Source organism: Narcine bancroftii, chromosome 9, assembly GCF_036971445.1.
Source record: "Narcine bancroftii isolate sNarBan1 chromosome 9, sNarBan1.hap1, whole genome shotgun sequence".
Lineage (NCBI taxonomy): Eukaryota > Metazoa > Chordata > Chondrichthyes > Torpediniformes > Narcinidae > Narcine > Narcine bancroftii.
In genome coordinates, this window is record NC_091477.1 from 114,339,426 (window position 1) to 114,356,249 (window position 16,824).

A 16,824-nucleotide genomic window follows, 5' to 3' on the forward strand; every position below is an offset into this window, starting at 1 on the left:
ATCTCTTTCAACAGATTTTGCAAACATGCTAAACCTTACAACCCAAATGTGGTAACCTTAAAATGCCTCCCTGAAATGATGACTTGTCCTGACAAAATCACTGCATGATCTTTGAAGGGGGAATAGAAACTTGAACCTTGAATTAAACCAGTTGCCCTGGCTGATTGTGATCAAGATCAGGGACTGTTGATTATCCAGACCCCTGTTAATTACTCGATCTGATCTGGAGAAACCTGACACAGGCACTTTAGTGAAATAAATTACATTGTCATCCTGATTGCAAATTAACATTGACAATTCAAAACCTTGGACTCTCCTCCAAATTCTTCAGTTTGCAGCCATTCACCATAATCACGCTGTTCCAGCAATGGACGAGTAGTTTAGAGAAATCTACTAAAGAGAAACTCGGACAAAATAGTAATTGAAGTACCCTTCAGTGAATTATGAAGCTTTATTCAACCAACAACTATATTAGACATATGAACTTTAAATGCAAATGTACAGGCATCGAGCAATGAGGCTTTATAATGCATTTGGCTTTGATTTACAAAAAAATAAGTTCCATCTAATGAATCAGTCAGGCTCTGCAATAATGAAGCTCAGGTTTATGACCATCATCTGGACCCGGATATTCCTCTCAATCCCCATGTTCAAATCACTCGGAAGTTGACTTATAGGAGTGGGACCTCGAGTTGTAAAATTGATGAATGAAGAGTGTAGCCCACGTAAGTCTTGCTGTAAACTTGACTCCACGGGGGGAAATTGTATCCGTGTGCTGCCTGCAATAAAATGGTAAAACCATTCTTAATCACTGAGAAAAACTCGCCTGTATGGCGATCAGATAAAATATGACAAGGGTGACAAAAATTTGAAACCAAGTTTACTGTAAAACTTGAAGGTAGCAGATTTTCATATCTATCTAATGCACATCAACATTGCAACAACGCACTGTAGCTTGATTACAGTATTTCTGGCTGTTGAGAATGAAGATCATTTTTCAGGTGCGTTTTAAGTTGAATAAAAATTCTACTTTTTTGTAATGGCTTGAAAGGAAATGTAGAAGATTGGTTCCAAGATTGAAATTAGTACAATTAGCTATTTCTGATGTTTGTAAAACTAATGCAGACATATTAATTCAACCAGGGCCTTGATCAGCACCTTGACCACAGCAGTGTGAAATAAACTAATTTTCATATATCCTTGGAGACACTTCCCAAATCGCTCCTTGCTGACTTGGGTTGAAATCAAGAAGTCACTCATGAAAATTTTTGGACATGTTCTTTATGATTAAAGCTGTAGATTTATTTCAAGAGGAAAATAATATATTTTTCTTTAATTTAGCTGAATTAAAGCTCAGAACATGGTTTGCGTAGTGGTTAACCTAATACTATACAACGCCAGCAACACAGGTTCAAATCCAGCACTGCATGTAAGGAGTTTGTACGTTCTTCCTGTGACTGCATGGATTTCTTCCATGAATTCCAGTTTCCACCCACCCTTCAAAAATGCATGGGGGCTGAAGGTTAATCGGTATATTTGGGCAGTACGGGCTCCAGGACCAGAAAGGCCTGTATGTCTAAATTTAACAAGCAATTCTATGAAAGAGGTAAGTGATAAATAGCCAAATAACAACTCAGCTTCAAACATCTAAAGTCTGCTTATAGAACACTACTGCTCAGTACAGGCCCTTCAACCTTCGATGTTATGCCAACCTATATATTCCTTAATAAAAAGGTCTACACCCTTGGTATCCCTTAACCCTCTATTTTTCTTCCATCCATGAGCCTGTCTAAGTGTTTCTTAAATACCCTTAATGTTTCAGCCTCCACCACTATTCCTGGCAAGGCATTCCAGGCACCCACAACTCTGTGTAAAAACCTAACCCCTAATGTGTCCGCTAAACTTCCCTCCCTTCACTTTGCATGGTTCTCTGAATTAATGTTGCCACAAACATCTTATTTGCATTGGTAAACCTCTTTTATCAAAAGAATGCCATCCAAACTCCAAGGAAAGTTGAGTTTAGCACATTAGCCTTATCATAATGTTTGGAACTTCATGACTAGATTGGAAAAGGATGCATATCATACAAAGTCACCATGAGAAAATAATGTGGGGTGAACATATAATTGTGATAGATTAACATTGAGATCTTTAAAAGGTTATCAGTGCCAAATCTTGTTCTTTTAGAATGGAAGGATGTTGGCTGGATCCAAAAGTAGAGGTATGTAACCATGATACCATATTAGATTGCATTGCAAACCAAGTTAAGTCAAGTTTATTGTCATCTGATTGACAAGTACAACCAGACAAAACTGTGTTCTCTGCCTCTGAATGCAAAACATGCAGACACTCAATCAGACATAGCACACAAACAGACAAAGAATAAATATTCAGGATAAGTATTCATCTGTATAAATAAATACGCAAAGAAATATTGTTTCTTGAACATCAGATGGTTCGTGTGAGCAGTTCCTTTAGTCGTTCTGAATCCTCACTGTCTGTGGGAGGAAGCTGCTCCTCAGCCTGGGTGATGTCTCTGATTCTCCTGTACCTCTTTCTGGATGGGAGTAGCTGAAAGATGTTATGTGCAGGGTGGAGGGGATCCTCAATGAATTTGGGGTGCCCTCTCCCTACAACGAACATTTATATATTTATATATAAATAACAATATAACATCCTGATATATTTAAGAATTTATTTAAAATGTTCCCTCTATGCACCAGAGAAGGCATAATGCAGCATAATTTCTGATATAGAACTTCTGTGACGCATGGAGACTATTTAGATGCATTAGCAAGGAAGGGTTACAGACAGCTCCAGAAATGTGATATTTATGACACTGGTACTGTGACATTTTTTGGATCTATTGCTTGTTGGGTTTTGGTTGGATATTATCCAATCTGACAAAATCATTGACCTTTTGCTTAAATTATCTCATTGGATTATTATAAACATTTCATATTGAAGCGCAGTAAATTTACAATACATATAAACCAAAGGCAACTCAGCAGGAACTGTTGCTAATCTATTAAATGAATAAAGAGTTAAAAAATAAAGCTCATCATATAATGCCTAAAGAAACCAAAATTATAGGTCTTGACTCTGAACCCCGATTGAGCAATGAAAATATATCTATCATTTCAGATTCTAGAAAGAGATTGTATTCAAACAGGGGGATGTTTCTGAAGCAAATACACACTACACCTAATTAAATCAACCATTAGCAGGACAGCAGACGACAGAAGTCATGGAGTTTATGAAAACAGGCCGTTGGGCCCTCACTAAACTCGTGTTATTCTTGTTATATTCCCATATATATAAGCCTCCCCCCTTCCACCCTAGATTCTACCAGGACCACTGCTCTCCTTACTAGGGTGGCCATTCCAATGGAGGACGTGGTCATAGGTTATCATATATTACTATACACAGACACACACACACACACACACACACACACACACACACACACACACACACACACACACACATATAGAACCATATACATATATGTAAAATAGTATGTTTAAAAAAATATATTTTTATAAAATTACAAGAACAAATGCAAACACTGTGTATATATGCATGTATGCATGTGTGTGTGTGTCTGAGTTGTGTGTGTGTGTGTGTGTGTGTGTGTATATATATATATATATATATATTTTTTTTTTAAAAAAGAATATATATATATGTATATATATGGTAACCTATGACCATGTCCTTCTTTGGAATGGCCACACTACCATTAACCTGCCGACCTGCACATCTTTGGCATGTAGGGAGGTATAGGAGAATGTGGGGGAAATCCATTCAGTTACAGGGTTAATCTGAGGGTTCTATACAGTGCTGGGGCTATGAGGAAGATCAATGCACCCCTGTACTACCCCCAAGTTAATGGTGGGTTAATGTGGAGGGACAAGTAGTACCCCAAACATTGACCCTAGATTGGACAGGAAAAGTTTTCCCTGCTCCACTGATTGCAATTTTTTTCAAATTATTTCTAATTTGACAGGGAAGACACAGGGATGATATTTCCTCTGCTAGGACATCAAGAACCTCAGGTCACAGGTTCAAAATAAAAGTTCATGAGTGATTGGAGAAGAATTTTCTACACCCATAGTTAGCAATTCTTTGGAGTTATCTTTGAAAGAGGGCTAGATGATCAGACAAGATATAAATATTTTAGAAATTATGGGAATCAAGAGATACAAAGATACTGCAAGATCAACCTGGATTGAAAGAACAGACTGGAGGGATACCAGCTTGTGGTTGTTATGTCATATTCTTCCCTGTGACATCCAGATGCCCCTGTAATGACCATCAACTAGATTCCATTTGGAGACGGTAAACCTGAAAGCAGTTAGGTCAATGACAGTTTCAAAAGTGATGCCTTCCCCCCCCCCCCCAACTCTGACGCCACCGCCACCCCTCCCTCCCCCCAGCTCCAATGCCACCACCAACCCCTGCCCACCATCTGGAATCTATCATGGTGCTTTTCTTGTGTGCATGTCCCCCTAACATTAGAACCTGGCTATGTGCCTGTCCACAGAGGTTGTACAGTGACTAAGTTTCAAGACCATGTAGCTACCTTAGGGTAGAGCAATTTTCAAGTGGTCAATTCATTATTATGTTGGAACACAACATTAGAAACACACCAAAAGAGGTTATTGTCTAAATCTGGACCTGTTTGCATTAATTTTTTTTGCCTGGAAAATAATCACAATCCAGTTTCTGGATTCCTTTTTGGGAAATATCATTGATTTACTATTTACGATGGTATAGAATATGACTCCTTTTGAGCAAATCCTTGATTCACTCTTTTGTTCATATTTTACCTATATGGTGTGGAATTCAATTAGAGTACATTATTCTTCAACCAACAATTTGCACTGCCCAGCAACACATCAAATCTACTGAGGTACTTTGCAGGAACATTGAATTTGGCTCTAAGCTACTCGAGGAAAGTTTTGACAAAGTGGTAGATTTTGAGTGCAGTACACAAATGTGCTGGAGAAACTCAGCAGGTCAGGGAGCATCTATAGGAAGAAAGGGGTGATCAACACTTGGAGCCTGAGCCCTCCATCAACATCTAAAACAGGTGTGCACCTGAATATGAAGGTAGGGAGAGTAGAGGAGGGACGAGCACAGGTTAATAGGTAAGAGGTCATGCAGGGGGGAGGGTGGAAGAGAAGAAAGGTAAGAAGTGATACAGTGAGAGGGTAGCTCTCTGAATTGAGAGGAAAGGGGGTGGGGAGTGGGAGGAAAGGTGACAGAGGGATATGGAAAGAGAGAAATTCGGGGGAGACCAAGTCGGAGGTCAATGTTAATCGTGTCTGGTTGAGAAATTGCCAGATGGAACACAAGCTAGATTTTGAGGTTGTACTAAAAGAGGAGAGGCTGAAATGTTTAGGGAGGGAGGTTCAGTGACCAGGATAATGGCAGCTAAAGGCATAGCTGCAAAAGATGGAACAAATAAACCAAGGGATCAGAAATGGAGGAACATTGAGACTGACAGGAGTTCATTCCAAAGGTCAGGAAGGGCAAGCTTCTGGAGAGATTGGGAAACAAAAAGTGAGAATTTAAGAAGTTTTGTTACCATTAGTCTAGGAAACAAGGTAGGCCACAAAGGATGAGGAGAATGGATGACTGGAATCTCATGCTCATGAGGAAATTCATCTGTTTTTTTGGAAACTAAAGAAAGTGATTACTGTCTGCATGTATCAGAAGTTTGTCAAGATGGCGGCACTGCCTGAACTGCTTTAACGGCAACACTGCTGCTGGTGGGACGCACGGAGTATGGGGAGTGGAGACACAGCACTCCTGAGGGTTTCATCCGACCAATCCAACTACCGTTAGATTCGTGCAGGCTTTAAAAAGCCTGTAGAGGGAACTGACGGTGGTTTTATTTTAAAAAACTTTGACCACGGGCTCTGTGCCTGAGATGGAGGTGGCCATGATCGGCAGCAGCCACGAGAGGCTTGCGTACTCCGGGGAAGCAGAGGACTGGTGCTGGGCAACAGAAAACAGGGAGACCACCCCCTGTTTGAGAAGGAGAAGCAGAGAAGACAACCACAGCGGTGAACCAGTGAGGGGTTCTGCTGTTGGAAACTTGAGGCGAGGAACACATGCAGGCTGTTGGCTTCTGGCGGCTGCAGTCGAGGGATTCACACCAGGTGGCAGAGAGCTGGAGACTGGTTCGAGATTGGCTGAAGGAGTACCAGGTATCGGAACTGGGAGGCGAGAGGCTGCCGAGGGCACTGAAGGGTTCCTGGTTATATCGGAGGTTTGGATCTGGAGCTATGGCTGCTGATTGTTTACACTGTTTGGCTTCAGGGGCTGCGGATGTGCTGGAGGCAAATCCACGGACACTCGGTGACTCTGAGGGGACTCTCTTTTTGCTTCTCTTTCTCCGACTGTAAGAAGAGCTTCAGGCAATTCCTGCCAATGGAGAATCTGTTTGTCTTACGGCAGGTTGAAGCAAATTTCATGTATTATTGCACTGTTTTTATTACATAACAATAAATTGAATCTTGAAATCTTCTCTTTGCAAACCTTTTTGTTCATGAAATGTGTAACTGAACATCTATACTGAATAAAAATGCTCATTTCCTTTCATTCTTTCTGTGAACAGGAGTTGCTTGGAAAGGTGATGAGGTGACATCACAGGAAAACTACAGTGATTCATCCGAAGTACAATATTTAGGAGTTTCAATCAAACTTCATGAAGAGATAAACAGGACATTATTTCATGTGCAGTTTAATTTACAAAAAAAATCTTTAAACTTCACATATTGTATAATTTTAGTGCTGGCTGTTTCCAAGTTGTGGATGGGACTTGTGAATCCAATTTTGCTCTTGCGGGAAACTGTTTAATGCCATTTCTTGACAAGTAAAGGTGCTACAAGGTCTCTAAAGTTCAAATTTATTATTGGAGTACATACATGACATGAAATACAATCCTGATATTCTTTTTCATGCCGGCGAGGCAGATTTAGCACTTATTGGTAGTTCAAAAACTGTTCTCAAGTAGATATATTTACACAAAAAACAAATAAAGAAATGTAAAAAACCTGACAGTGCAAATCAGAGAGAGAGAAAAAAAAATCAGTAAAATGCTAAAATAAGAGTCCTTAAATGATTGAGTTGCTTTTCAAGGAGTGTGAAACTAGAGGGGGAGCAGCTGTTCCTAAACCTGGTGGTGCGAGTCTTGTGGCACCTTTGCCTCTTTCCTGATGGCAGCAGTGAGAATAGAGCATGTGTTGGGTAATGTGGATCCTTGATGATTAATGCTGCTCTCTGATGGTAGTGTTCACTGTAGATGTTCTTGATGGTGGGAAGTGTTTTTTCTCTGATATTCTGGACTGTGTCCACTACCTTTTGGAGGGCTTTCCACTCGGGTATTGGTGCCCCCATACCAGCTCAACAATCTAAAGAAACATTGCAAAAATGGCACCAGTTATGGAAGAGTAGGCTGTAGACGATCTGTTTCCTTTTATGCCACATGACATCATCAACCTGTGAATTATTTATAGCAGTTTATTTGTATTGAGATAATTGTCTTATTTAGGAGCTCCATCATTGCTTAGCATAAAAGATGTTCAGGCAAATTACCATCACTTGTAATTAGAATATATTTGCTAATATAAATAGAAGCCAAATGAGTATTCTAGAACTGAGCAATTTACTCAGTGTAGCCTTGTGTATTTCATTGCTCCATGTCCTCGGTTACATATGGGAGTTAGAAGTTTCATATAGACTTAGTATGGCGTTAATTTAACATTAAGTGGTAATCTTTTTGCTCCTCTAGTGAAAATCAAATGGATGAAGAAAAATGTTGTTGATAGCAAACCTTCTGAAAAAGTAAATGATGATCACAAGCCTGGAGACGAGCACCAGAGACGACAGCAAGTTCGAGAGAAGCGCTGCACTGCTGGAGTTAGCATTTATTTTTCAGATGAGAGATTAAACTTCAGCCTTGTCAGGTTATGTGAAAGATTGCAGCACTAATCGAAGAAAGACAGGGGAAATGGACGGCCCGGCCAGTGTAGCGGTTAGCGTCAGCGACCCAGCTTCGAGGTCTGCGCTGTCTGTAAGGAGGTCTCCACCAGTCTGCGTGGGATTTCCTTAGGTGATCTGGTTTCCTCCCACCCTTCAAAACATATGGACTTATCAAAGTACAGCAACCAATTTGCATGTAGGTTAATTGGGATATCTGGGCGGCGCAAGCTTATGGGCCGGAAGGGCCTTCGGCAGGCTGTAGATCAGGGGCGTCAAACTCAAATTCATGGAGGGCCAAAATTAAAAACTTGGACTAAGTCGAGGGCCGAACTAAATATTTATTGAAAATTTTCAACAACATCTGCATGTTTTCTCTTCTTTCAACATATGTAATGTTAAACTTTAGGATATAACTTTAAGAGGATAATGTTACAGGTCAGGAGTAGGTAGCTCAAGTTCACCCTTTGCTTGACCTGATGGAAACCTATTTGGTCCCTGTGGAGATGTCGTCAGCATTCACAGGCTGTGTCCATTTTGGCCTGCATCAGGACTCAGCATTTCCTGCTCACTCCTCAGGCTCTAGGCCTCTATTCACCCTCGACCCACCATCCCTCTACCTGACCAGTCCTTTACCCAACCTCTACTCACCCCTCACTCCACTCGCTCTACCTCTACCCACCCTATCCTATACACGCCCCTCTACAGCCTCTCCCCTCAACCTGTTCCTCCCTCTACCCGTCTCTCACCCTCTAATCACCCCTCCCCTTCTCGCCCTGCCCCTCCCCTTTTACCTCTTCCCTATCCACCCCTCCTTCTATTCATCCCTCCCTCTAACTGCCCCTCGCACCACCATAACTTCTCCTGCCCATTACTCCTCACCTACACCCTCTGCTCACCCCTGCTTACCCACCCACTCAGGCCCAGCGCGCTGCCGATCAGCCTTTGCGGACAGCCACCATCTCTCTCTTCACATGCAGGGCCGAACCAGCCGTCCCTGGGGTCCACGCGGGTGCAAGCGCTGAAGGCCGTGGCGACTGGGAGAAGTGCACTCGTGCTGTGGAAGGGCCATCTGGTGCCAGTCGCGCGGGGCTCGCGCTGCCCGGGGGCCGTGCACAGCCTGCCATGCCCGTCGCGCCGACAGGAAATCACAGGCGCTCGCCCATCCGCCGCACCGCTCGACAGGTGGGAGAAGAGACTGGTTGTGCGGGGAGCCTTCCAACTGGCTTGCCGGCTGATGACATCGACAGACTTCTCGTGTTACAATTTCTCATGTTACAATGGGGAAGGATGTGCCATGAAGGGGGAGGATGGTGGGGGTGACATTACCAAAAAACAGCATCGGCTCTCGCTGCAGGGCGGGCCACCTCTAATACATTTTTGAAATGATCTTGCGGGCCAAATATGATTATTGGCCCTCGGGCCAGAGTTTGACATGTGTGCTGTAGATTTAAAATTAAACTTTTAAATTTGAAATAACTCTACAATACCTTGCCATCATTCAACAAAACAAATATGATTTTCTTCTGATTTTTACATTGTTTTTATTTACTTATAGCTATAATTAGGGTTTAAAAGTGTGCTTATTTCATAATGGGGGTTATGCTTATCATGTACCTTCTTTTCAAGGAGGGAGGAAGGTGTTTATGGATGAATTCCACTAGTTGTTGTAAAGATGCAATTTTTTTCGTTCAAAAAATGTCATGTTTTTTCAATAGTTCGTTTAACATTTTTTAAAACATAAATATTCAAAGTGATGTTGGCAGCAGGGTTTATGTCTGGGATGAAGATGACATCTGTCAAAGACCATTTCGTTCAGTGTTTTCAAGATTGTTCTGCCTTTTCTCCTCCCAGAGTGAAACCAGACTTGGTTTTACTGCCAGCAGAACCTCATCGCTGAAGAGTGAGCAGATTTCTTGCATCTTGGCAGAACTCATGCAAGTCAAGAACCTATGGGTCAGTTGTGAGTTTGTCACTGACTGTAAAATCATCACCACTGATGTTTCTAGGGGATTGATGCATGCAAATTGGTTGCTGTACTTTGATAAGTCCATAAGACCATAAGACATAGGAGCAGAAATAGGCTATTCCCCATCGAGTCTGGCCTGCCATTCTATCAAGAGAGGTCCATTTCCCCACTCAGCCTTACTGCCCTGCCTTTTTCCCATAACCTAGCATGCTCTGGGTAATCAAGAACCTATCAATCTCTCCCTTAAATACACCCAATGATTTGGCCTCCACGGCTGCCTGTGGTAACAAATTGCACAGATTTACCAACTCTGGCTAAAGCAATTCCGACACATCTCTTTTTTAAGTGGATGTCCTTCAATCCTAATGTTGTACCCCCTTGTCCTGAACTCTCCCACTACGGGAAACAACCCTTCTACATCAACTTGGTCCATACCTTTCAATGTTTCATTGAGATCTTTGCTCATTCGGATGGCACGGTTAATGTAGTGATTAGTGCCACACTGTTACAACGCTAGCGATCTGGACTGGGGTTTGAATCCCTCACTGTCTGTAAGGAGTTTATACGTTCTCCCTGGGTCTGCATGGGTTTTCCCTGGGGGCTTCGGTTTCTTCCCGCCCTTCAAAATGTACCAGCGGTTGTAAATCAATTGAGTGTAATAATGGATTGAAGGGCCGAAAGGGCCTGTTACCGAGGTGTATGTCTAATTTTTTTTTATAAATTAAAATTCTCCTAAACTCCAATGCTCTTCACATGATAATTATTTTCTTCCTGGAATTGTCTTTGTAAACCCCCTCTAAGCCCTCTCCAACATCATCACATTCTTTCTTAAATGAGGAGCCCACAACTGCTCACAATATTCCAAGTGAGGTCTCACCAGTGTCTGAATTTAATAAAAAAAACTTTCATTGGGCTGTAAAGCACTTTGATGAGAGCACAATATAAATTTTTGAGCCTGACCTGCATGACCATATGATACTATTTCAGGCAAAGAGGTATTTGGCACAAAATACCAACAGGTATTTGTATATAAATACAAATAGAGCTAGAAAATATTGAGTAATATTTTGAAAATTAATTCGAGTAGTGCTGGTCTGGAAGGATGACCATCCTATCTGTGCTCCAGATTTGTAGGTTCATAAATTATTAATTCAATCAAAACATAATGTGGGCAGGTTTCCAATTTTGATAGCGAGAGTGGGAGCCTGATTGCTACAGGACCAAGATCAGGATTATGTCCTATTTCCCAGAGTAAAAGAAAACATCTTAATGATAAAGCACTCAGACAATGTGTTTATGGAGTTGAGTCATTTAAAAAAAAAATGTTCATGGCAAGTTTCTTTTTCCCCATGCAGTCAGTGCATGGGGGTAATACAGATACAATTGTAGGGCTTAAGAAGATTCTGAATGAGGACATAAATGTGCAAGGAACGGATATATCATGTGTGTGTTTAGTTTGACTTTGTTTTGCATAGACACCATGGACCAAAAGGGCCCTCCTGTGCTGTTTTGTTCTTTGGTCTTGAAGTTCAACCATAAAGAGCAGAATCGTGGCTTGGTGTTTTAATTGATGTTGTTTGAAAGACTATATTCCTTGAGAATTATCATTTGTTCTTGGCTAAAGGACTAAACACATATTTACTGAGATTTGAGATTTTCAACAGGACACAGATTTCTAATCACCTCTAAGTTTAGCGTGAGCGTACTGTTCGAGAGTGACCAGAAATGTACGATGTAATATTCAGGGCAAAGTCTCTACTAAGTAGCTGCCTAAAGAGGGTGCTACACTCACAAGGATGTTTTCCAAGGCTGGAGGGTTTATTTTGGCAAGAGGAACTGGACAGGTTGGGAGAGATTACCCTGGTGTGAAGGAGACCCAGGGATTCATAAAATCAGAAGTGGCTGAGATAAGGTGGAAGGTTACCATCTTTTTCCTAGGGTAGAGCAGCTTAAAGCTAGAAGGTGTAAGGTGAGAGGGGAAAGATTTAAAGGAGGCTGAAGAGCAGGGTTTTCACTTTGAGGGGGGTGGATATATGGAATAGATTGCCAGATACATTTCTCTGACTCTCTCTTGAGCAGCTCAGTTATCAATGCAGTCAGTGAAACGGGATTACAGAGCCTGCGAATGGGTTTGAATCTGATGTCATCTGTAAGGAGTTTGTACATTCTCCCCATATCTGCATGGATTTCCCCCGGATGCTCCGTTTTCCTCACACTCTTCAAATCGTATGGAGGTTATTGCAATATTTGGTTGGCATTGGCTTGTGCGCCGGGAGGGCCTGGGTTGTATGTTTAAATTTAAAAAATTAAAATATTAATGCAATGCACAGGCCTTATTTTAATTTACACCAGTGTTTATTTAAATATTTGAATGCATATTCACATCCTTTGCTTGTTACTTTCCACTGTAGATACCACGAACGCTCTGTCCCATTTGCAGAATAATTTTTGCACTTGTACTTTTAAACCCTGCATCCTGATCACATCTAGTTTTTCCACCCTCTTACCATTGGTAGTGAAAGCAGAATATTATTCCTGTACATTCTCTCTTAAAGGAGTCATTCACTAATTTTGTTATTTCTCCAGGAGTAAATAATGAAATCATTAGTTGCATGATGAAGACTGGCTCATCTTTTTTTATAAATGTTGCACCTCGGACAATAAATTTCTTAAATGCGATCACTCGTTGTCTGTCTGCTTTTGTCGGAGGGTTGGGGGTGGTTTATTGACCAGGACCATTAGCTCCTCCTCCTTCAGAGATCAGAGATTCCATATATAGTTGTGTAATAATCAAGTTTTGTGAACCAATTCTTAGGACTATTACACACACACACACACACACACACACACACACACACACACACACACACACACACACACACACACACACACACACACACACACACACACACACACACACACACACACACACACACACACACACACACACACACACACACTACTTGTGATCGCAGTGAGGTTTTCGAGGTGTCGAGAGCCCGGATAGGTGGGTGGGTGGCCAGGACTGAGTGGTAAGTCCATGCTCAGGGCGTCAGGAGCTTGGATGTGTGGGTGGCCAGAGCTGAGGCCAGAGTCTGTGGTTGAGATGTTGGGAGCTCTGATGGGCGGGAGACCAAGGCCGAAAATGGGAGGGTTAACTTTTCCACATGATATATAGAAAATACCAGATTTTTGAGCCAATTTTTACTTGGTGCCGACTATTACACGAGTATATATGGTAAGTACATTTGGTCAACTTAACTGTGTCAAACTCTTGGGTAACAAATTTGAGCTGCTTCCATCAAATTTATCAGGGTTATTGTGACTAATAATTATTTCTTCCTGGTCCTTCCTAATAAATTGCAAACATAGTGGAAGAAACCGGAGAGTTAGCAGCTAAAATTGGATCAGATTCCTCTTTAAATGTTTGGATCTGAATCACAATGAGAAACTCATCTCTCTCCAATGGGTGGATTGACTGCTCAGATCAGCTCCCAAGTTAAACTGGTGGCTGCTGGGAGTGGGCGAATCAGAGTGCAAACCCAGGGGTTGGGTAGGGGAGGTGATTGGTAGTGAATGGGGAGCTAACAATGCATTTATGGAAGAAATAATAGCTTAAAGGAATGGTCATGTCTACACGAGTGGGAGTCATAAAATGAAAAATCAAATATAGAAGATCATCTACTTTAGAGTAATCTGACAACAAGATGAGATAGTGAAGTTGCATTTAGAGAAAAAATGGGGTGTCTGTGATGATGTGACAGAACAATTTTTTGTGGCTAATAAATACTGGGGTGTTTCTGAAAAAAGAGCATCAAAAATCAGGGGTGGCCAACCTTTTAATTTTTAATTTAGACATACGAGTCCATGCCGCCCAATTAACCTATACCCCCTGGTGTGCACTCGTGGTCCGACATAGTCTGTTACCGTGCTGAATGTCTAAATTAAAAATGAAAAGTTTAGCCATCCCTGATCTAGAATGCATCAACAGACATATCAGTGAGCACCAAGTGTGACAAATGTTTATCTAATATCTTAAGGAAATATTCTCTTGAAAGAATCCACCGAGATTCTCATGGATTGGTGAGGTTTCTTTCGCTAACAATGTGGCATTTTATTAAGAAACACAGGCGCTGGGAGTTAAGATTAAACAGATCAGATGACAACAGTCAGAAGATGTGACAAGTCAAACAGTCTTTAATGTTAGACCTATTTTCCTTCTCAGAAGTGCAGAATAAAACAAATCCAAGTGATTTATGTTTAAAATTTAACATGACTGATTAAAAATTTAAAAATTAACATGACTGATGTCAAATGCATGACTAATTATTTTAATCCACTGTGTGCGGTGGCTCTCAAACAACCCCAGTGTCACAGAGGTCTGGGAGCCAGAAATCTAGTGATGGAAACAAAACATTAAAATCACCAAATTTTTATGCAAATTGCTTCCAAGAAGTTGAAACAATATCAAGCTGAACAAATCGTTTGAACCTTTCTTCCCTAGTTAATATATTAACTGATCAAGATTCAAAGCACATTACTTCAAATTTTACCACCAACTCTTCATTCCGGATGTAAAAAAGGTTAAATCTATATATTTGATTAAGCAAAGAAAAGCTCGAGGGACTCAGCAGGTCAGGCAGCATCCATGGAGAGAAATGACAGTCATTGTTTGCGGTCAGGTGTGACAGAGTATATAGATATGTTTTTGGGAGATAAATTGGGAAAGGTTCGTTAGAGTAGGTCACATACAAACACTTTAAAACAGATCTTATTTTGAAATACTGGAGCTCTGCCCCATGCCTGCCTCAGAGTTTTTGCAAGAGCTTTGAAGAATGCTCAAGAGACTTCACTAATGGATTGTTGTTTACAAAAGGCAACAGATGAAAGAGCTTGTTGGAACTGCAGACTGTCAGAAGGAGAACTTGCTGTTCTAAGAGGGTCATGTGATTTTGCAAGCAGAGAGAGTCAAAGAGGTTTTGTCTCAGAGAGAGAGAGAGACAGAGAGACACAGCACTTGTACAGAAGCAGCTGGGACTGGAACAGGACAAGCTAACAAGCTTATGGTAAGCCCATTTGTAAGATGGCCTGGTCAAAGCCCTTGTGGTTCATGCAAGAGGAGAGGACTGGCTGTCTAATGTTTCACTTGGAATAAGAGAAACAAAAAGGAACTCTGTAGTGACCTGAAAGAAAGAGGTTATCATCTGGAGAATCCTGAAGGGTCAAGTTTCTTCAGCAAGACACTGGAGTGGCTGATAGAAGTACATCAGTTGTGGATATTTTGCAACAACAAATCTCTCTCTGAAAACTGACAAGAACCTTCCTGAGTGGCAACCATTTACCTTTCAAACACCAGAGCCTGGTGAACTTTATAAATGTTAAATTCTGTGCACAGTATAAGAATTGCCTGCCACCAGTGAACTTAGAGGAATGAGAAGTGAGATTGGACTGTGAACCAAAGAACTTCTGAGCTTACACACACACATTACATACATGTGTGCTTAGAATTGGAAGGGGGTTAAGTTAGGTTAAGTAAGTCAATAGAGATAAGTTAAAGTTTGATTCTATTTTCATGCATAAAGATAATTAAAAGCAACTTTTGTTTAAGTAATCATTTGTCCTGGTGAATATTTATTTCTGCTGGGTTTTGGGGTCCTCTGGGCTTGTAACACAGGACCCTTTATCAGGATGCTGCCTGACTGGTTGAATCCCTGCAGATTTTCTTTGTTCATTTGAGATTCCAGCATCTGCAGAATTTATGTTCAACTATTTGATTTCCTCCTTGTGCACTAGGCTTATCAATGACCCACCTAAGTGGTCAGACCGCACTTGCAGTATGATGAGCAGTTTTGAGATCTTTATTGAAGGAAAGGTGTGTAGGCATGAGAGAGAGTTAGAAGAAGCTCACTAGAATGATACCTGGAATGAAAGGGTTATGGTATGTGACGGCTCTGGGACTGTACTTGATCTCAGTTTAGAAGAATGTGGGGGGGGGGGGGTGGGATCTTATGGAAACCTCTTGAATACTGATAGGACTGATAGAGTAAACATGGAGAGGATGTTCTCTCTAATGAGGGAATCAGGGACAGCCTCAGAATACAAAAATGTCCCATTAGAACAGAGCTGAGGAGGAATTTCTTTCCCTAGGCAATTGTGAATCTATAGAAATTGTTTCCACAGACGGTTGTAGAGGCCGTCATTTAGAGAAATCAGAATGGGGTTGAAAAGGATAGTAAATCACCTGTGAATTAGGACTGACACAATAGGCTGAATGGCCGAAATCCTCTCCTGTGTCTTATGGTCTTAAGTATATACAAAAGAGGTTATGGAAAATGGGTCGTTTGGATAACAACTTTTGAATAACACGAGTTGTGAAAGTTTCGGTATTCACTGTTTCGTTTTATTCATAAATATCTTCAGATGGGAGGCAACAGAATGAAATTAATTCTCTTCACCAAAATTCAAGGTCCATTCATCTCATTGAAGTGTCCTGCCTTCTGATTAACATGAGATTGTAGGAGAATTTCACCGAGATTCAACTACTGTAATAATGACAAGTTTAAGAATCTCTGGCACAATCATAAAATGAATATATCTGTCAATTTTAAATTTAATTAGCTGAACAATTTCAATGATATTTGTGGCAATATAAAAGGAAGCACATTTACAAACTCTTACTGAGAGGGGAGTGACTTTACTGATGGTGTTGAATGAAGTGGACATACCCATTAAGTCTTGGTCCTCCTCAAGGATGCAACAATGAACAGTCAGAAAGATCTGATTCTCTGCTGGAATATATTCGAAAGAAGTTCAGGGTTCTATGTTCTATGCTCCTATGTAACAATCAAAAACAATGCACGGGT

At 41.1% G+C, this 16,824-nt stretch overlaps 1 long non-coding RNA gene across 1 annotated transcript; it reads right to left on the reverse strand.

Moving 5' to 3' along the window:
• Window positions 1-418: 418 nt before the first annotated feature.
• Window positions 419-16,765, reverse strand: LOC138743068 (uncharacterized). Its single transcript, XR_011344637.1, has 2 exons — window positions 16,687-16,765; window positions 419-779 (listed from the first exon to the last, which is right to left on the reverse strand). It is a non-coding gene; the product is annotated as an uncharacterized lncRNA (long non-coding RNA).
• Between the last annotated feature and the right edge of the window lie 59 nt (window positions 16,766-16,824).